Source organism: Elaeis guineensis, chromosome 5, assembly GCF_000442705.2.
Source record: "Elaeis guineensis isolate ETL-2024a chromosome 5, EG11, whole genome shotgun sequence".
NCBI lineage: Eukaryota > Viridiplantae > Streptophyta > Magnoliopsida > Arecales > Arecaceae > Elaeis > Elaeis guineensis.
In genome coordinates this window covers 105,921,188-105,934,130 of record NC_025997.2, presented here as the reverse complement: position 1 = coordinate 105,934,130, position 12,943 = coordinate 105,921,188, and the positions used below count along the sequence as shown (strand labels likewise).

The window sequence follows — 12,943 nt, the reverse complement described above, 5'->3', positions numbered from 1 at the left end:
TGGCTAACTAGTTGATCAATCTCCACTTGGAAGGCTTGAAGGGTCATCTTGGAACAAGTTAGGAGCTGTCTAGATTTAGGTTAACCCTAGGATAGATTGAGTTTAATTTATTGTTTCACTTGTTTGAAAAAAAAAAAAATTGTATAAACATCGAGAACCGTACACCTCGTGTGTGGAGAAGAGTGTCGGGTCGTCTAGTTAGAATTGAGTCAATTCCTGTTGTTCCAATGGCTGAACCAATCCAACCCATGACCCTTAAGGATTTGTGTTATCCAGTTGGCTCCATCCAACCATCTTGTATCAGGTTGCCACAACCCACAGCTAACAATTTTGAAATCAAACCTCAAATCATAAATATACTTCCAAAATTCACAGGATTAGAGGATGCTTATATATTTATTAGAGAATTTGAGGAGGTATGTGCAACCATGAAACTGTAATTAACAGAGGATGAGGTCAAACTTAGATTAATCAACTTTGCCCTTAAGGACAACGCTAAGAAGTGGCTTTATAGTCTGCCAAACTATTCTGTCACTACCTGGGAGGGCTTTGTGAGAATATTTTTAAAAAAGTATTTTCTCCATCATAAAACAGCTAGGATTAGGAATGAAATAAATCAATTTTACCAACTAGCTGGTGAATCATTTTGGAAGTACTTTGATCGTTTCAAGAATCTTTTGACCCAATGCCCACACCATGGAATAGAAACTTGGAGACTATGCCAGATCATCTATGAGGGGTTAGATTCAAACTCAAGAATCATGCTAGAGTCCATGTGCCAAGGTCAATTTATGGACAAAGAAACTACTGAAGCTTGGCAATTCTTAGAAGACCTAGCCGAGAAAAATTTACAGTGGGAAACAACTAGGGAACCTGATAAAGCTACACCTTCAAGAGGAGGAATGCATCAAATTCAACCAACCCTAGCATCAGAGGCCAAGATTGCAACCTTAACACGTAGATTGGAAGCCTTAGAATTACAGAGACCAGCCAATGTAGAAAAAATCAAATATCTGCACCCATGTGTAAAGGGTGCAATGCACCAGACCATGTCTTAGAAGAATGTTCCTACTCGAATGAGTGTGCACAGGTGAATGCCACCTATCAAGGACCATTGAACAATCCTTATGCACCCACATATAACCCAGGTTGGAGGAATCACCCGAATTTCTCATGGTCCCAGAATCTTAATGTAGGCAATCCAAATTTCAATCAGTAAAATCTAAGGTCCAACCTAGTAATGAACAACCCGCCAGGCTTCCATGATAATGACAAGAAAATTACCTCTTTAGAGAAAAGCCTAGAAGCTATGATGAAGACACATACCAGCTTTATGCAAACCACGGGTCAACTCATAAATAATAACACCCAAGCTATAGCCCGTCTGGAAATGCAAGTAAGTCAGCTGGCTTCGACCATTAGTGAACGAGAACATGGTAGGTTACCTAGCCAACCTGAGCCAAATCCTAGGAACCAAAATGGTCCACGACCCCAACAAGGAAACCAAGTTAATGGTGTAAATGCCATTCATACCTTAAGATCAGGAAAACAAATAGACAATAAGGTAGTTGCACTTGATGATATAGATGACTCATCTGCCGAGTCACCTTCTAAAACTACTACCTTTCAACCTCAAGCACCAGAAACTGAAAATTCACCTAGTCCAGTACTTAAAAGTCCTAGAGCTCCTTTTCCAAACAGACTGAAATCCAATAAATCTGAACATTTAGACAAAATTTTAGAGGTATTTAAACAAGTCCAAGTTAATATTCCTCTTTTAGATATAATCCATCAGGTTCCAACTTATGCCAAATTTTTAAAAGATCTCTGCACTAGGAAAAGGACCACTAATGTACCAAAGAAAGCATTTTTGGCTGCAAGTGTCAGTTCATACCTATCTAGCCATATGCCAATTAAATATAAGGACCCTGGAGCTCCAACAATTTCTTATGTTATTGGAGAAACCAATATAAAAAAGCCTTGCTAGATCTAGGAGCTAGTGTGAATATCCTTCCATATTCGGTGTATGAACAACTAGGATTAGAAAAACTTCAACCTACTGGGATCACATTACAGTTAGCCGATAGATCTCTCAGGATCCCTAAGGGAATGGTCGAGGATGTTCTGATAAAGGTTGAAAATTTTATTTTTCCTGTAGATTTTATTGTTTTAGAGACTGAGCCAGTTGCAAATCCTAAAGGACATATACCTGTCATTTTAGGAAGACCATTCTTAGCTACGGCCAATGCTGAAATTAATTTTCGAAATGGTCTAATGAAGTTATCCTTTGGAAATATGACCATTGAGCTTAATGTTTTTAACTTAGAACAGGAATCCTCTTCTCATGCTGATGTCAATGTAGTCCAAGATGGTATTTATGAATCCATTGACATTAGTGATGATGAAGTCGACCTAGAGTCTAACCCTTGGTTAATCCATGAGTCTGAGGATGTCAATGAAATACTTAAAAAAAATCAGATTAATCAGGAATCGACACTTCCTACTGAACCAATCATTGAGATGGTGAACTCATCACCTAAACCATCGATAGAGGAAGCACCCATTTTAGAACTGAAGCCCCTCCCAGAACATCTCAAGTATGCATATCTAGGACCCAAAGAGACTTTGCCTGTATTATTGCATCAGACCTAGATCCCAAGCAAGAGGAGGAGTTATTGTCAGTTCTAAAAGCAAATCAAGAGGCAATAGGTTGGACCATAGCAGATATCAAAAGAATAAGCCCTTCTATATTTCAACATAGAATATACTTAGAGGAAGAGGCTAAACCAACAAGAGAAGCCCAAAGAAGGCTTAATCCAGTTACGAAGGATGTAGTTAAAAAGGAGATTCTGAAACTCCTAGATAGTGGAATAATTTATCCTATTTCTGATAGCTCTTGGGTAAGCCCAGTTCAAGTAGTACCCAAGAAATCTAGGGTAACAGTGGTCCAAAATGATGCAAACAAACTTATCCCAACTAGGACCCAAACGGGATGGAGGGTCTGTATAGACTATAGAAAGTTGAATGCTGCGACAAGGAAAGATCACTTTCCTTTGTCATTTATTGATCAAATATTGGAAAGACTAGCCGGACAAGAGTTTTATTGTTTTCTTGATGGATACTCCGGTTACAACCAGATCTCCATAGCCGCTGAAGATCAAGAAAAGACTACATTCACCTGTCCATTTAGTACTTTTGCCTATAGACGAATGCCCTTTGGACTATGTAATGCACCGGCAACCTTCCAGAGATGCATGATCAGCATGTTTTCAGATATGATAGAACGATTTCTAGAAATTTTTATGGATGACTTTTCTATTTTTGGCCTAACCTTCTCCGAGTGTCTGAATCACCTGCAATTAGTTCTAGAACGATGTAAGGAGAAGCACCTAGTTCTCAACTGGGAAAAATATCAGTTTATGGTCAAACAGGGAATAGTTCTTGGCCATGTCATTTCTAAAAAGGGGATTGAAGTGGACAAGGCCAAAATAGATCTAATTGCAAGTCTTCCACCACCTAAATCTGTGAAAGAAATACGTTCATTTTTAGGTCATGCTGGATTCTATAGAAGGTTTATTGCCAACTTTAGCAAAGTAGCACGTCCACTGACTAATCTTTTGGCAAAAGATACCAAATTTGAATTTACTCATGAGTGCTTGGAATCCTTTGAATTTCTAAAAAATGCACTTGTATCAGCTCCAATCATTCATCCTCCTGTCTGGTCTGAACCATTTGAATTAATGTGTGATGCGTCCGATCATGTTGTGGGCGCAATCTTAGGTCAACGAATAAATAAGCTGCCTAGAGTGATATATTATGCAAGTAAAACCTTAAATGATGCGCAGCTTAACTACACCATAACTGAGAAGGAGTTTCTTGCCGTTGTCTTTGCTTTAGAAAAATTTAGATCTTATTTGGTTGGGACCCACACCATTGTTTACACCGATCACTCAGCCATTAGACATCTCCTAGTAAAGAAGGATGCCAAGGCACGCTTAATCAGATGGATTTTGCTCCTTCAAGAATTTGACCTAGAAATTAGGGACAAGAAAGGCACTGAGAACGTTGTAGCAGATCATTTGTCCCGAATTCCAGTCGCACCATCTAATGAACCACCCATCAATGAATCTTTCCCAGATGAGCAACTCATGTCTGTGTCTACTGAACCTTGGTTTGCTGATATTGTAAATTATTTAGCCATAGGTAAGATACCTTCTCATTGGACTAAGCAGGATAAATATAAATTCTTTGCCCAAGTGAAGTATTTCATTTGGGATGATCCTTATCTTTTTAAACAATGTCCTGATCAAATTATTAGAAGGTGTATCCCAGATAACGAAGTTATGAATATTTTATCTTTTTGTCATGATCAAGCATGTGGGGGTCACTTCGCGTCTAAGAAAACTGCTGCTAAGGTTCTCCAATGTGGTTTTTATTGGCCCAATTTGTTTAAGGATGCTCATGAATATAGTAAAAGTTGTGCTCAATGTCAGAAAATGGGTCGAATCACCAAGCGACACATGATGCCACTCAACCCAATCTTGGTAGTTGAAGTTTTTGATGTTTGGGGGATCGATTTCATGGGACCATTTCCAAATTCCTTTGGAAATGAATATATTCTAGTAGCAGTTGATTATGTTTCAAAGTGGGTAGAAGCAATTGCATGTAGAACACCCGATAGCAAAATGGTCATTAAGTTTCTTAAAGAAAATATTCTCTCCCGTTTCGGTATTCCTAGGGCAATCATTAGTGATCGAGGAACCCATTTTTGTAACCGACCTTTTGCAACATTGATGAAAAAGTATAATGTCACCCACAAATTAGCCACACCATATCTTTCTCAAACTAGTGGGCAAGTTGAAGTGTCAAACCGACAAATCAAACAGATCCTGAAAAAAACTGTTAGTGCCAATAGAAAGGATTGGTCTTTGAAATTAATTGATGCACTTTGGGCATACCGAACCGCTTTCAAGACCAATCTAGGAATGTCTCCTTATAGGATTGTGTTTGGTAAACCATGTCACTTGCCTATTGAGATAGAACACAAAGCCATGTGGGCCATCAAACAACTAAATACAAATTTGAACGACGCTGGAAACCATAGAAAGCTTCAATTGAATGAATTAGAAGAACTTAGAAATGAAGCCTATGAAAATGCAAGGATATACAAGGAACGAACCAAAGCATTTCATGATCAATCAATTATAAGAAAAACTTTCAATATCGGATAAAAGGTGCTCTTATATAACTCTAGATTACATCTGTTTCCAGGAAAGCTTAGGTCTAGATGGACAGGACCATTTTTAGTAAAGGAAGTCTTTTCACACGGAGCTGTTGAGATTGAAAACCCAAGTAATGGTGTTATCTTTAAAGTTAATGGTCAACGATTAAAACCATTCTTGAAATTACTTGTCAAGACTGTTGAAGATGCCATGGTTCTTTATGAACCAACTTATTCTGATTAAGTTGCTTCGAGGTTTGGTCTGGCTGAAGACATAAAACTTAGCGCTTCTGAGAGGCAACCCAGCTTATTTAATTTCTAATACTTTCTTTGTTTTCAGTTTGCTTAGGACAAATAAATTAGATAAACTCCATTGGGGACAATGTAGGTCAAGTTGAGGGGAGAGCTTGAACAAAATCAGGTGTTATCATTTCCTTTTTCTTCCACTATGAGTTATTTCTTGCATTTAATATATTATGTAAAAAAATAAAAAATAAAAATATATATATATTTATATATGAAATAAATTAATCTATAAAAGAAATAAGAGTAAGTTAGAAAGTATTTGCTAATGTAGTGAGTCACGGAGAAGATTAGCTGGTTAGACTCTTGGTGGCTTAGGTCATTTAAAGACTATTAGCACTTCCAATTGCACATGCACACTAACAAGGTAAAATAGGTGTTAATTGTAAGGCCAATTAAGGATTTGAGTATTATTTAAATTAGATAATTTTCTCTACACCCCAATTGAAGAATTTGAATTTAAGGAAAGAGCTACCTGCCTGAAATAAAATGCAAAACACAGAGTAAATATGGATTGCCCTAAGCCTAGTAACCGGATCTCTTCACCTAAGTCAAGTGTTGAGATTCGCGTCAAATGGTGGTGGGAAGACCAGGATGCTCAGCAAAAAAAAAAAAAAAAAAAAAAAAAATAGTGTGAAAGCTACCTTAGTTCTTTGTTTAATCTGGGGTGTATAGAAAATTAATCGAACTAAGTTATGAAAAATGATACAATTGGCCTGTACAAGTTAATACTGAAATACTAAGTTAGTTATCACTCACACAAGTACTATAAAACTTTAAGTGTACTCTAAGAAAGCTTCTAAGTAGACTGACTACCGATTCTAATTCGAAGCTCATTACGTAGTAATACTAGAAAACTTCTTGAATTTCGATCTTAAATTAATTTGCAAAGGAAGGATCTTTTTGGAATATGATCTTATTTTGGTACATTGCTAAGGGACTAGCAATGATTAAGTTGGGGGGTGTGATTTATGTCACAAATTGACATAAAAAGTATCAATTAATATCTAAATTATCTAACTTTATTAAGAAATTGATACTTGTTATTATATTTTGTAAAAGAAGAGATCATCAATAGAAAGAACAAGGAAAGAGGATTCCAACGGCATAAATTTTATGCAAAACGGAGTTAAATTGACCCAGAAATTGAAGAATGAAGAAAGAAGACTCAATTGGGTCAAATCCGAATCAAATCAGATCAAAATTGGTCAAAAATCAACTGATTTGATGATCTGATTAGCTACCTGGTCCACAGCAATAGGCGCATGGACCATAGACCCATCGGCGCACCATAAACCCCCCTAACAACCCTCTAAAACCTCTTAGTCCCACATCTAAAGTTTTGAAAACCTTATAACCCCCAAATGCCTATAAAAAGCCCCCAAAGGCCCTTGTTTTATGTATTCTTCCTTCCGATCAAGCTTGTAACCCTAGATAGTGAGATTTTTAGCTCTCTTCTCAAGCTTCGAGCTTTGAGGTTTTTGTAATAAATTTTTTTTTATATATAAAATCTTATTTTTATGCAATTTCATCTCTTTACATTATGCAATTTATTTTTCTTGCAATTAGGATAGTTTAATTTATGCAATTTAAATTTTATGCAATTAGGTTAGTTTAAATTATGCAGTTTAAATTTATGCAATTAGGATAGTTTATTTTTCTGCATTTAAATTTTGCAAGTAGATTTAGATCATGTCTAGCTAAGCATCCCTTCTAGGGTTTGCGATGAAGCTAGATCATGAGTAGGGATTTTACATAGGGTTCTTTCTTTTTCTTAGGGTTTCTTTTTCTTCCTCTTTTGCCAAGAATTTTTGATGAACTACAGTTGGGTCAGAGTCCCTTCATAGTTCATGCTTGATTCAGTGCATAGGAGGAGAAAATCCTAAGGGATCCTAGTTACTACTCCCCTGTAAAGAATCTTGATGGGTTATCGTTGGGCCTTAGTCCCTTCATAATCTATGCTTGGGAAAGATAAGAGGAGTAGTTGTTAGGATCAATAAGAAAAATTCTAGGTAGAATTCCCTAATCTAGATCTAGTGGATTCAAAAACCCTAGATCCTTAGTCTTATTGTCTTTAGCAAACAACTTTCGACTTTCGATTTTTGTTAAAGCTCGCTTGAGCATAGATTTGAAAATCATTTTTAAACCAAATCTCTGTGGGATCGACCCGTACTCGCTGATCGTGCTACTCTGCACACCGTGCGCTTGCGGTTTTATTTACAAATTTTAAGATTTGCACATCATCGTCCGATCATAGGAAAAAAGTAAGGTTTAAAGGCCCTCTCCTCCCATTCGATGGGGTTCTCCTATGGCGGTAGGGGTGCCGCTGCAATTATATCCCATGCAGATGAAGCAGCGAAAGGACTTAATTATAAATGTTCAATTGTAAAATTTATCATGAATGTGTTAGATTAGAACTAAAGGAATATTCATAATTTATTTTGATTGAGTTATTTTCGGTTATGTAATTAGCAATAGGATTGCTATTTATGAAATGTGCTGATCTATTTGTGAAATGAGTCAACATATTTGGTGAACAGAAAATAAAACTTTTCAAATTTGAAAATTATTTTCGAAATGCCAAATCCTGACCCATCAGTCCAAATACTTAATTAAAATAATTAAGTGTTGTCAAGTTGGTCTAGAATTATGAATTAAGACCTAAGACAATTACATAAACTTGTAGGTCAATGGGTTAGATGGATTAGATCCATAATTGGGTTAGACCTAAAGTTAGCTTAAAGAAATGGACTAAATTAGAGTAATTGGTCAAATCTAATCAAAAGTTGAATTAGATTAGGTCAAAGACACTCTAGACTCAACTCCAATAGTTGTAGTTGAATGGTCCATGTCTTTAACTAGATCAAGATGGACTTAATTCATGGCTACGCGGTGGAACCCTATTTACTAAGTTGATTAAATTAAAACTAATGAACCGGTTGGTGTCTAAGGTAAGTTCGACAGTTTGACCAGTGGTTCTTAAGTGGGAGCTATTCGCATTGATTCGATCTCTGACGAGTTAATGACATATCCCCACCACTGATCTCACTTACCTGGCCAACCTGGTGAGTTAGGTTTTGATTAGATCATTTGGTGATTAGGGCTCACCCATGTCATTAGATAAATCAGTGTGACTGATTTAGATGCTCCTAATGTCGGCTTTAATTAAATCTTTTTTAATCTGACTTGGTGAAGTCAGTGGGAGGATTGAAATTGACTGGTTAATTTTTCTCTTCTATCCTTTCATAAAAAAATCAAAAATTATTAGGTCCCTAAAATAATTAAGTTACAGTGATAACTAAGTCATAGCCTCCCATTAAGTGAGTGATAATAAGTCCATTAGTTTAATAATCACTGGAGGCCCAATGGCCTGGTGCTTATTGACTAATGGAATTATCATTCATAGTATGATAATTTGGTTGAGTCTTTCTGATGGTGGTCAGGTTGGCCGGCCAAAGTCGGGCCTGATCATTTATTGGTCCGATTCATCAAATCAAGTCATGTTAATGGTTGGACCTAACCAGATCTTTTCAGTGGAGGCCAAATCCTACTGATTAGGTTTTGGGGCAAAATTAATTACTAGAAGTTGTTTAGAGAAACAACTGGTTATGAACCTACTCATAGATGCACATGGGTTGACCAACCAAAGTTGGGCTCGTGTGTAGTCTGTGTGGATTCTAATACCCACTAAAGAATTAAAATAATTCCTCGAATTAGAGGTTGAGGCTACCAGTTCGTAAAAATACTAGGAGAAACTTTAGACTAAAGTCCAAGTCTTTAGTATTAATAATTCATATACTAATAGAGGTCTGATTTTTCTTTATGCAGCTATGGCCACTACCATATCGCTTCGGTCATTATTAGATAATGACAAGCTCATGGAACCTAATTTCGATAGCCGGTATCAAAAATTAAAAATCGTCCTTGAGTATGAGCGGATCCTTTATGTAGTAACGGATCTGGCACCTGAGGAGCCAGCTCCGAATGCTAGAGGGATGGTCTGAGACACTTACCAGAAGTGGCTCAATGACCGCACCACCGTTCGGTGTATAATGCTGACGACAATGAATGATGAGTTCAGCCACAGGTTTGAGAATGCCCAGCCGCAGGAGATGCTTCAAATATTGAACGACTCCTTTGGCACGCTTGACGATGTTGAAAGGCACAAAACTAGTTGTGCCATTTTCAATGCTCGGATGAGGGATGGGGCCTCAGTCACCGATTATGTACTATGCATGATCGAAATGATTGAGTGCCTAAGTAAACTGGGCTTTCCCTTGCACGAGCAGCTCGGTAAGGATGCGATCCTTAATTCTTTGCCCAAGTCCTTCCTCCCCTTTCTTACTCATTTTCGGATGACAAAGCCTGTAGTGAACTACCACGGCTTGTTGGGATTGCTGCAGAACTTTGAGAAGGATCACCAACTCCATAAGGAGTCGGTGAATGTAGTGGGAGGGTCTTCTTCTGGTCGTCAACCCTTTAAGAAAGGGAAGAAGAACAAGAAGAAGAAGAATAAGAAGGTGCAGCCACATGCTGGGACATCAGCACAGGGTCAGACCAAGAAGCATAAGCCCGATCAGAGCCAGGTGGAGTGCTTCTTTAGCAAGAAGCAGGGGCACTGGAAGAGGAACTGTCCTCTATACATTGCCTCCCTAGACCCGAACAGGCCGAAGAAGAAGCAAGGTAATTATATGATAACACCTTGTAACTTTTCTATTTGTGATACTACTACCTAGGTATTGGATACCAGAAGCCCTTATCATATTTGCAATTCGATGCAGGATCTGCAGGTCAGTAGGAGATTTGATGAAGGCGAGAGGTTCCTAAACGTTGGAAATGGAAGTAAAGTTCCAGTTCTAGCTTTAGGAATCTTGAACCTTGTAATCAACTCTCGTAATGTAATTCTAAGTGAATGTCACTATTGTCCAAGTTTTTTATTAAATATTATTTTTGTAGTCCTTTTGGCCATGAACAGTTATCAATTTTTAATAAAAAAAAACGTTTGCAATATCATTTTGAATGGTGTTACAATATTTGTTGGACAACTAAGTAATAGAATTTACTTACTATCACAGCCTATTAATGTGGTTCAAACCTCCGGTAAATGCCCTAGAATAGATAATGTGTCAGAAGTCTATTTTTGACACTGTAGGCTAGGTCATATCAATAAGAACAGGATAAACAGGTTGGCTTAAGAAGAAATTCTTAAAGTACGTGATTGTGAATCACTTCCAACCTGTGAGTCCTGTCTTCTTGGGAAGATGACCAAGTCACCTTTTATTGGAAAAGATGAGAGAGCCAGTGAACTCTTGGGTCTGGTACATTCTGATGTATATGGACCCATGAGCTCAAATGCAAGAGGTGGATATTTCTACTTCATAACCTTCACAGACGACCTATCTAGGTATGGGTATGTCTACTTAATGAAGCATAAGTTGGAGTCGTTTGAAATATTCAAACTATTCTGAAATGAGGTAGAAAAACAAACTGGGAAGTGTATTAAAACTCTTCGATCTGATCGAGGAGGTGAATACCTTTCTAATGATTTTTTGATATATCTTGAGGAGAATGAAATTCTTTCTCAGTGGACTCCTCCTGGAACACTACAGCATAATGGTGTGTCTGAAAGGAGGAATCGGACCTTGTTGGACATGGTTCGATCCATGATGGGGTTTGCTGGTCTGCCGATCTTCCTCTGGGGATATGTGCTCGAATCGGCTTGTTACCTTCTAAATAGGGTTCCGAGTAAGTCTGTAACCAAAACACCATATAAGATATGGATAGGACGTAAGTCAGTACTCTCGCACCTTAGAGTTTGGGGGTGTCCGGCTTATGTTAAATATTTAATTACGGACAAGCTTGGACCTAGGTCTGACAAGTGTAATTTCATAGGGTACCCAAAAGAGACTAAAGGGTATTATTTCTACCTAGCTGATGAGCAAAAGGTGTTTGTCAGCCTTAAGGCAATTTTTTTGGAAAAAGAGTTCCTTGGTGAAGGGACTGTTGCCTCTAAGGTCGAACTTTAGATAGTTCGACAGGTGGAAAAATCGACACAAGTTGCTGAACCTGAACCGAATTTGATTAGATTAGATCCAGAGCCCATTGTTCCTGCACCCTTAAAGTGGTCTGGTAGAGTACCACGTCAACTGGACAGATACTATGGTTTCTTGATCCAGGACGGTGATCCTGTCGAACTTGATGAAAATGATGAGGATCCGATCACCTACATGGATGAAATGCAGAGACCTGACTCTGAGAAATGGCTAGAGGCCATGAAATCTGAAATGAAGTCCATGAAGATCAACGATGTGTGGACATTAGTTGACCCACCCAAAGAAGTAAAACCCATAGGGTGTAAGTGGGTCTTCAAGAGGAAGAGGGGCGCAGACAGAAAGGTGGAAACCTATAAAGCCCGTCTGGTTGCCAAGGGATATCGTCAACATTATGGTATAGACTATAACGAGACATTTTCTCCTGTGGCAATGCTCAAATCCATTCAGATTATGCTTGCGATAGCTGCCCATCTGGACTATAAAATCTAACAGATGGATGTGAAGACAGCTTTCCTAAATGGAGAGCTGGACAAAGAGGTGTATATGATACAACCTGAAGGGTTCACATCCACAAATGAGTCTAAGGTGTGCAGGCTACAGAGATCCATTTATGGACTTCGACAGGCATCCCGGAGTTGGAACATACGTTTTGATAGGACGATCAAGACGTATGGCTTCGTTAGCCATGCATTTATAAGTGGGCTAATGGTCCAGTAGTAGTATTTCTTGTATTGTATGTGGATGACATTCTCTTAATCGAGAATGATGTCCCTGCATTACAAGGAATAAAGATTTAACTGTCGTCACAGTTCTCCATGAAGGATCTGAGAGAAGCTTCCTACATCCTAGGGATGAGGATCTATAGGGATAGATTTAAAAGGTTGCTTGGCTTATCCCAGTCCACATACGTTGATACTATGCTGAAAAAGATTCAGCATAGAAAATTCCAAGAAAGGCTATCTACCGATAGGCCATAGAATTTCTCTCTCGAAGAGGGATTGTCCGACAACACCTCAAGAGAGAAAGCGTATGGATAGAATTTCATATGCTTCGATAGTGGGATCTATCATGTACGCCATGACATGTACACGATCAGATGTGGCATACTCATTAGGGGTAGTGAGTAGATACCAATCTGATCCAAGGGAGAATCACTGGAAGGTTGTTAAAACCATCCTGAAGTATTTAAGAAATACTAAAGACCAGTGGCTTGTTTATGGTGAATCGGACTTGAGACTTATAGGGTTTACAGACTTTAGTTTCCAGCCTGATCATGATGACAGCAAGAGTGTGTCGGGATTTATTTTTACCCTTAACGGTGGGGCTGTCTGCTGGAAAAGTTTCAAGCAGCACACTGTGGCTGATT

General features: G+C 38.2%; 1 non-coding gene across 1 annotated transcript; it reads right to left on the bottom strand.

Annotated features, from left to right (window-relative positions):
- Positions 1–596: 596 nt before the first annotated feature.
- LOC140858267 (small nucleolar RNA R71) lies at positions 597–703 on the bottom strand. The gene has a single exon (XR_012141834.1). It is a non-coding gene; the product is annotated as a small nucleolar RNA R71 (small nucleolar RNA).
- Positions 704–12,943: the final 12,240 nt, after the last annotated feature.